Below are 7,804 nucleotides of genomic sequence, written 5' to 3' on the forward strand. Positions count from 1 at the left end.
GCAACCTAGCTGAAGCTCCAGGGAGGCCACTGTGCAGAGCAAAAGAGGGAGAGGAGGGGTAGGGGAGGGGTAGGAGGAAGCTCTGGATGAGCAAGAGATTTTTCTGGAGGGGGAAGGCCAGTGCCCTGCAGGCATCGACTCATAACCAGCAAACCGCTAAGGGTTCCAATTCTCCAAGCAGAGACCACTTGCTACAGCTCCCAGATTCCACCCTGGGTACCTCAGGGAGACACAAAACCCTTTATTAAATTAGAAAAATCATAGGTGCTACTGAGAAAGAACATTTAATACATTAATATACAGCTGATCAGAAGGAACATGCTGCAAGTGGGATCAACTGCACTCTGTAGAGAGAGTCCCTTAGAGCACATCTCCCTGCATATCTAACACACTGTGCAACAAGAGCGCAATCTTAGAAAAAGCAGTGCCAAGGCACAGTGCTAAAGATACACATCCTCACTGTGAATGTGGAGAAAAAATCCTAAATATATGGAAAATAAAAATATCACATCCTTAACAGAATATGAACCTGAGACATTGGTAATGAATTGAGAACCATCTCTCAAGCTCCAGTAGAATGCTAATTTTCTTTATATAATTAGAGGTGTCATATTCAATAGCACTTTCTGATCCTTTTTTAAAAAGAGAGTTAACAATAATTTGTTGTAATATAGTCTCATTGATTCTTATTTGGAGTTATAGATCAGGTAATTAGATATAATGAAAAGCAGAGAAGAAAGAAGGATGTAAAATTTCTAAAGCTAGTGAGAGGTCATCGTCTGTTGCAATGCTTATATTGATTAACTTTATTGTACTGAAACCTTGAATTCTTAAGAGCAACAATGACGGCACTCCGAGGCTCTGATAGCACTAGATGGAAAGGTCGTGCGGGGCCAGCTCGGCTGTGATACAGCAGAAAGGACCAGCAGGCGTAAGCAGTGACAGAGGGGGAGGCGGCACGGGGGCATCCAGCCCCTCCAGATGTGCTCTGCTGAAAGGGCGTGAAGGGAGCAGCCCGCGGGTCCTTCACACTTCTCTGTTTCTCTGTCTTCCTGCTGGCACCTGTTGTTGGCTCGTTTCAGTTCTTTTTCAGCTCCATTTCTCAGCCGCTGCCCTGCACAGCATCAGAGCTAGGGCAGCAGAGAGGGGACCAGGAAGAGCAGCGCCAGCCCTCTGTGTCTCTCCCAGCATTTAGTGGTGCCCGTAGTGGCACCCAGACGCTGCCCGGGACCTCCTGCGTGCACCCCACAGGGCGCCAGGACGGGTTCTGGTCCTACCCATGGGACAAGCTGCGAGGTCTTTGCTGCCTACCGCTGCGCTGGGAGCGATGCCCCGCAGGGCATCCCTGCTGCCACCAGATGTAAAGCAAACCCGCTGACGCAGTGAAAGGAAAATTCTCCTTGGCATCTCAAAGGGCGCTAGGGGGATGCACAGCAGGGTGAGTCCGGCCCCCGAGCCCGTATTCTGATGGCAGGCAGCATGAGTGACCCAGGGAAAACAGCCGAGTGTGGAAACGTACCTGAAAGAGTTTCACCCGAGCTCAGACCTGACACAGCACTGCTGAAACCCAGCTCCCTGCGTCATGGTCTCTTACTGCCCTTCAGGGATTTGCACAGGACAAAAGGGAACATGTTCCCACAGCAAGACACTTCCTAGAGCATTCCTAGCAAAACTGCCAACATTACAAAAGAGTAGATCCTACCACACAAACTCATATTAAGAAATTAGTTGTGTCAGACTGTGCTTTCCTTTGTATTTTTCTCTCTCTGAGAAATACACATGGTTCTCTGCACAAATCCTATTATTTTTTAACAGGATTTGTGAATATAGCTTGCATATGTGGCTTTGAAAATTTGTCATGTTTCTCTCTATTTCTGATACTGGAATCACGGAGCCTGATAGCCCCTCAATTCCTTTTTTTTTCTTTTCATTTTATAACTTACTTCTTCCAAGTGACCTATAAAGGAAAAATGTTTTAATTCAAGAGTTTTTCATATCCTGGCTCTTACGCACAAGTACTAAAAAACCTCACTCCAATTGGCTGATGCACCATAAATGTGCCCTGCAGCAGATGGAACAAAAATGACTGAGTAAAAGAAAAGAGTACACATCTCTTCTCTGCTGAGATAAGTTTTGAGAGGAAAACAAAGGATCTGTGGAGCACAGAGGTGGGCTGAGGCAACGTTACCTGCAGATGCCAGGCATATCCTATTAAGACAGTGATCTCTGAGAGCCACAAGCTGGTTCTCTGGGTACTTCTTCACGCTTCGGGGCTTAAGTGCAGAAAATCTAGCCTCAGGGAAATTATTTCCTATCTGCTTCTAGTAGGAGAGTATTTTAAGGCCGAAAGCATTTCAGGCATCTTAATCTGCTGCATACATCCAGTCCACTGGCTCAGAAAAGATTCAGAGAAAGACATGTACCTGCAGAAACCCATCTGGCTATTACTGTCTTAAACAGCCTTTACACATGCAGTTTGGCTGTGGTGAAACTTCTCTTCCAGTTTGAAACACATTGCCTAGCTGCTCCCTGTTACCCCATGAGGAAGGACTTGGGAGGGCAATCCCTGGAAACAAGCCCTGGTTCAGAGCAGCCTCCCTGAAGAGGACACCGCTACGGCACACCGTGTCAGGGACCCTTTGGTGCCAGCAGTCCAGCCGCGTGTCGGAGGTGAGGCACAAAACTTTGGGTTTGGCAGGTTACAGTCTCAGAGCTGATGATGTATATTTTCCCATGTAATTGGAAGTGGAAAGGACAAGAAAGCCAAATGTGAACAGAAAAGTACATCATTACTTGATTTGCTTGTGTAAATTTATAGGGAATTCCTCTTGAAATATTCCCTTTTCTTGCATGAGAACTTACTCTGTGTTCATTGAGTACAAAACATCATGAAGTCTTTTAAGCAGTTTAAACATTCGGCGCTAGACTTCACATTGGGAACCCAGGATGTGTGAAACTGGCTTGAAATTGGACAAAAAAAAAGAAAAAAATCTCTCTTCCCCTGGGGTCTGCCATCATGTTTTCAGAGCCTGGAAGATTTCTGCATTTATAATATGGAGTGTTATAAATATTCATACAAAGACTCATACGCTAAAATTAAATGAGGTCGTCATAGTTATATTTAGTATAATGGATGTAGGCAATAAGAAAATCCCAAGAAAACGAATAGATGCAATTGGGGTAATAGTGGTACCTTTTTTTCTTTTTATCCCCCCATTTCAGGAACTGATGGGAAATGGGAGTGGAAAATCCTCACGTATATAAAGGAGATGGCAGAGTTTGAGCAACACAGCCCCTCACGGAGCGGAGCTGGGCCCTGCACTGACGGGTGCGTTCCCCAGGGATGGGGATGGGGACGGGGACAGGGACAGGGCGAGGCAGCACCATGCCCACTGGCACAGCGCTGGGCAGGCCAGGGGGAGCCAGAAGCTCTGCAGGCTGGGTAATGGGAAACCAAGCAAAATCCTACCTGCAGAAAACCCACTGGTGTGCATCGGCACAAGGGAGAAGGAAATGCTCACTGTCAGTGCTGAATGAAAGCCTGCAGACTTCTTTACCTGGCTGGGAAAGCGTCTTTGAGGTACACCTGGCTGAGCCCTGTAGAAGGCAGCTGAGGGCTCAGCAGCAACCTCAGAAATGCAACTTGCCAGAAGTGAAAACTGAGACGAGGGAGGTTAAAAACAAGCACCGGGGTTTCCTCATGTGCACATGGATGCTAAATGGCTGTGTGAGCTCACGGGAGGGACGGGCTGTGGCAGGCAGCCCCCGGCCCAGGCGCTGCCCCACGGCGGGCAGCAGCGGAGCCGCTCGCGGTCCTCGCCTCAGGGCCTCCTGCCACACAGCGCCACGGGGCCGGGGCCTTCGGTTTCGTTAGAGGGTTTTGTTAGAGGGTTGGGTTTTTGCTTTACTGAATTCAGTTTTACTCTTTCACAGTCTGCCAAGGCCTCCTTAAAGAGATGAACTCCAGGTATTTTCTTTAAAAAGTTTGCACACAGCTCGCAGCAGGCTGCCGCCTTCTGCAGGTGGTCTGAGGACACGTCTCTGCTGAGCTGAGGAACCGCTCTCAAAACGAGAAGCGAGCTTTCGTAAGGGCGCACAGAGAGCCTCTCAGAGAAGGGGAAATAACCGCCGTGTCGTCATTTTGAAATATGGCTTTACAAACCACCCGTGTTGGTGACGGGGACCCCCAGGCCACAGGGCCGGGGCACGGCTGGGGCGCCCCAAGGGGCAGCGTCCCCAGGCACTGCAGTGTCCCCAGGCGCAGGCAGGTGGGAGGCCAGGCCCCCGCCACGGCTCGCCCCATGCAGCGGGAGCAGAGCCTGGCTACCGATGGGGGTGCTGGGGTGGCCGGGCGTTGCTGGTGGCACCGGAATCGAGTCGCTTTTCCCGTACCCAATTATTTCCGATCGGCTGATTTAGCACGCGCAATTTCTTCCTCCGGCAAAAGCACAGAAGTGACTTTGCCTTTTAGTTTATGATTCAGATTTCTTTTTTGACATAATGTGACATAATACAATGTACTAGATGAAATTATGCACAGTCTGATTGTATGCCGAATTGTCACTTTGGGCAATTATTTCTTTTTAATAGTAGTAATTGTTACTCAGCGTTGCCAAAGATAACCAAATCCCTGCAGTTAGCAAAGCCATTTGTCATCCACGTAGCCTTGATAAATATTAATTGAGTTGGCTGATGGTATTGACAAACAGAAAGACTTCCAATCTAAGGGAAATGTTAAAAATCAAAAAAGAAGCAGTGTTGCTGAAGGAAAGTAATTTATCCATGAATAAATATACCGCATATCTGTAAATCAATCTTTTTTTTTTTTTTACTTCTTCTTTTTTTTTTTTTTTTCTGGAGAGTATTTGTTTTTACATGAAAAACCAGTGACTTTTGATGACAAGTTCTTCAAAGTTTTACCCCTTAACACTTTATATTTATTTATAAATATATATTCTTCCTTCTTATCTTTCATAGATAGTATCACAAATCATAAAAGAAAAAGGCATTAAAGCAAAAAATAATATAGTAATCTAATGTGAAAAGCACCAATCTTTGGGTAAAAATAAAAGGAAGAATGATGCAATTGTGTTTGGTGTGGAAAGCCAATCTTCCATTCATTTCCTGCAGAACCAACTGGACGTGTCACAGGTGCACGGTCAGTGTGACAGAGCTGTGTTCCCCAGCCAAACAGCGTCACAGCTTCCAGGCAGAGCCACGTCCAAAAGACCGCGGTGACTCTGGGCAAGCAACGGGTGGTGCCAGGAGCATCCCGCATCACTAGGAGCTGCCGGGGACCCTGTGCGGGACCATTTCTTCTGGCAAGGCCAGATCTGGAGCTCATCCACGCTGAATGCAGCCAGTGTGCACCTCAGCTGTCAGAGATAAATGCAATATAGCCAGCTCCCCTCTTCAGAAAGGTAGGGTATCGAAGGGTAGTTTGGGAGGAAGGAAGCTAAGGGGGAAGAGGAGACGTCCTGCAGAACTTGGAGGAGCCAGGTTTGGAGGAAAGCCCCAGCACGGCTCGGAGGGGCAGGGTGTGCAGAGGAGAGGGGTGCCACTCGCAGCCCCGGGGACCCCCAAGTGCAACTGCAGCCTCCATGCGAGCCACAGCTGGCCAGTCATCAGAAGGGTTTCAGGTTGATCCTACCGTCAGGAGGGGAGAGGTCCTGCCTTTGTTGACTGCACGTCAGGACTGAGCTGATTATAGAAAAACCCTTCTGTTTTACTTTAGCTTTTTGGTTTTGTTTTTAAAGTTATGTAGTATAATTTTAAATAGACAATGAATTTAAATACCTGAAAGAAAAAAGCTGCTGTTTGCCCAGGTATACGTAGCTAATTTTATGCTCAGATTTTTAATTCTGAGTGCTTTTACAATATGACTTTTCCATATTAGAGAATAGCCTTGAGAAAGAAAGTTTGAAAACAATAGTTGCCCCTTTTTGCCTGGATTATAGTTGGGCTGTAGTCTATAATAGTTAAAGTAAATGCTGTAGCTGAATAGGTTAGGTCTGCCGAAGTAAATTAATACACATTTAAAACCGTCCATGCTAGGTCAGGGTCCAACCTCTGTACTGAAGAAATTAAGTGGCCAGTCTCAGTAACTACCACATCTGTTTGCAGTCACCTTCACTAAAAATTGGAAGGAGTTACATCATTTAATCAAGTGAAAAGTGAAGGTGATATTTAGGAAAAGTCTGCACGCTCAAATGCAAATGCAATTTTGGACTAGCTTCAGAGTGCTACTACTTCAGTGAATGCCAATGGACATGCAAATTTCCCACTTATTACAGTTTAATATGCAAACTAAGATGCACCTGTGTGCACAGTGCCATACACAGGCACAGGTCACGTACGCAGATCCTGAGTACATGAGGAACATCCCAAGCATTAAAGAGGCACCAGGCTGACCGGACTTAGAGGGGGGGTTCACAACACGCTGTTTCATTCTCCTGGCAGGTGTCTGAGCATCTTCCAGGAGTCTGTTCAATACCACAGGTGACATGGCATAACATACTTGTCCTTTCTGCCTTTCCCTAGCAGGAGAACTACTTTGGCAGTAAAATGTTTTGGTTTACATTTACAGTTATTTTAAATAGGCTCTATCCTGTTTCTAGAAGAAGACTGTGAAGGATGTTAATCCTATCCATGGCAAACTACTTGTTGGATCCTGGCCCTACTTGCTGGATGTGTTTATTCAGCACACTTGGTCCTACCTCCAAGATGGATATGCTTGTCTGAAAGGAAGGAACATTTGATAGTATTTTTAGAAACAGAATTATCAGATCAAAAGCCTTCCTCCGTGCATTTATTTATTTACTCTTCGTTTCTTTTTCACATATAACAGGCTCTCTCCACTGATGAGGAGCTTTGGAGATGAACCATGCTTGATGTTCTCTGCTGCGCCGCCAGAGGAAGGGGCCAGACCGAGGCACTCGGAGGCAGACCTGGCCGACCGGCTTTCTGCAGGGGCTGAGGCTCTCGACCTGGTGCCTTTGGAGCAACCCAAAGGGGATATGGCAGCAGCACTCAGTGCTGAGGGTGCCAGGTCAGGAGAAGCTCTCCTGGTTCAGAGTGGGTCCGGGGCCATGCTGCTGATGCCAGGGAGGGCACTAGTGGCATCTTGGTGGGCCAGGCTGGCTGCTGGGTCACCAACCGGAGGCAGAAACTGCTTCAGTGCCTCTGAATCCCTCATGAGAGAAGAAGCACAGGGAAGGAATTTTCCTGATAAACTGGTGATGAATTATCTGAAAGCTGTTACTTTTTAAGATGATTCAGTACAAAAATAAACACCAAAAAGAATGACCATCTCACAAGAGGGTAATTCGAAGGCAGCAGGTACATAAGGCTCCTGCACATCCTGCACTCTTTATTCACTGTTTGAAAAGGACTGCATCTGAATGCCTGATCAGAATGATTTTAGGGCAGCTGAATTATTCCAATGTAGATACTTCTGCTCTTCAGTGTTTGTAGAGTTAATCAGGATTCCTCACCAATTTTTCCATGTAAGACTGCTCTGGAAAGAAACAAGAGCTCTACTTGGCTAGGCAGATGCAAGGCTGTGTCTTCACTCTGCAGCCTTGGAGACATTTTTCATTCCCACTAGTGATAACAAGTGAAGATGGAGCACCTACCATAGGGAAACATGATAAATATTTCATGAGCTGTTAAACATTTATTAATCATTCATATCCAGATGATTAAAAAATTAATACAAAATCTGAAAATGATTTAGGAATGAGTGAGCTTATGCAGACAGATGCAAGGAGCTCCTGCAAGGGGCGGGTGATGTGGAGGAGGTGGC

Source organism: Anser brachyrhynchus (assembly GCF_964034855.1).
Source record: "Anser brachyrhynchus genome assembly, chromosome: 5".
Lineage (NCBI taxonomy): Eukaryota > Metazoa > Chordata > Aves > Anseriformes > Anatidae > Anser > Anser brachyrhynchus.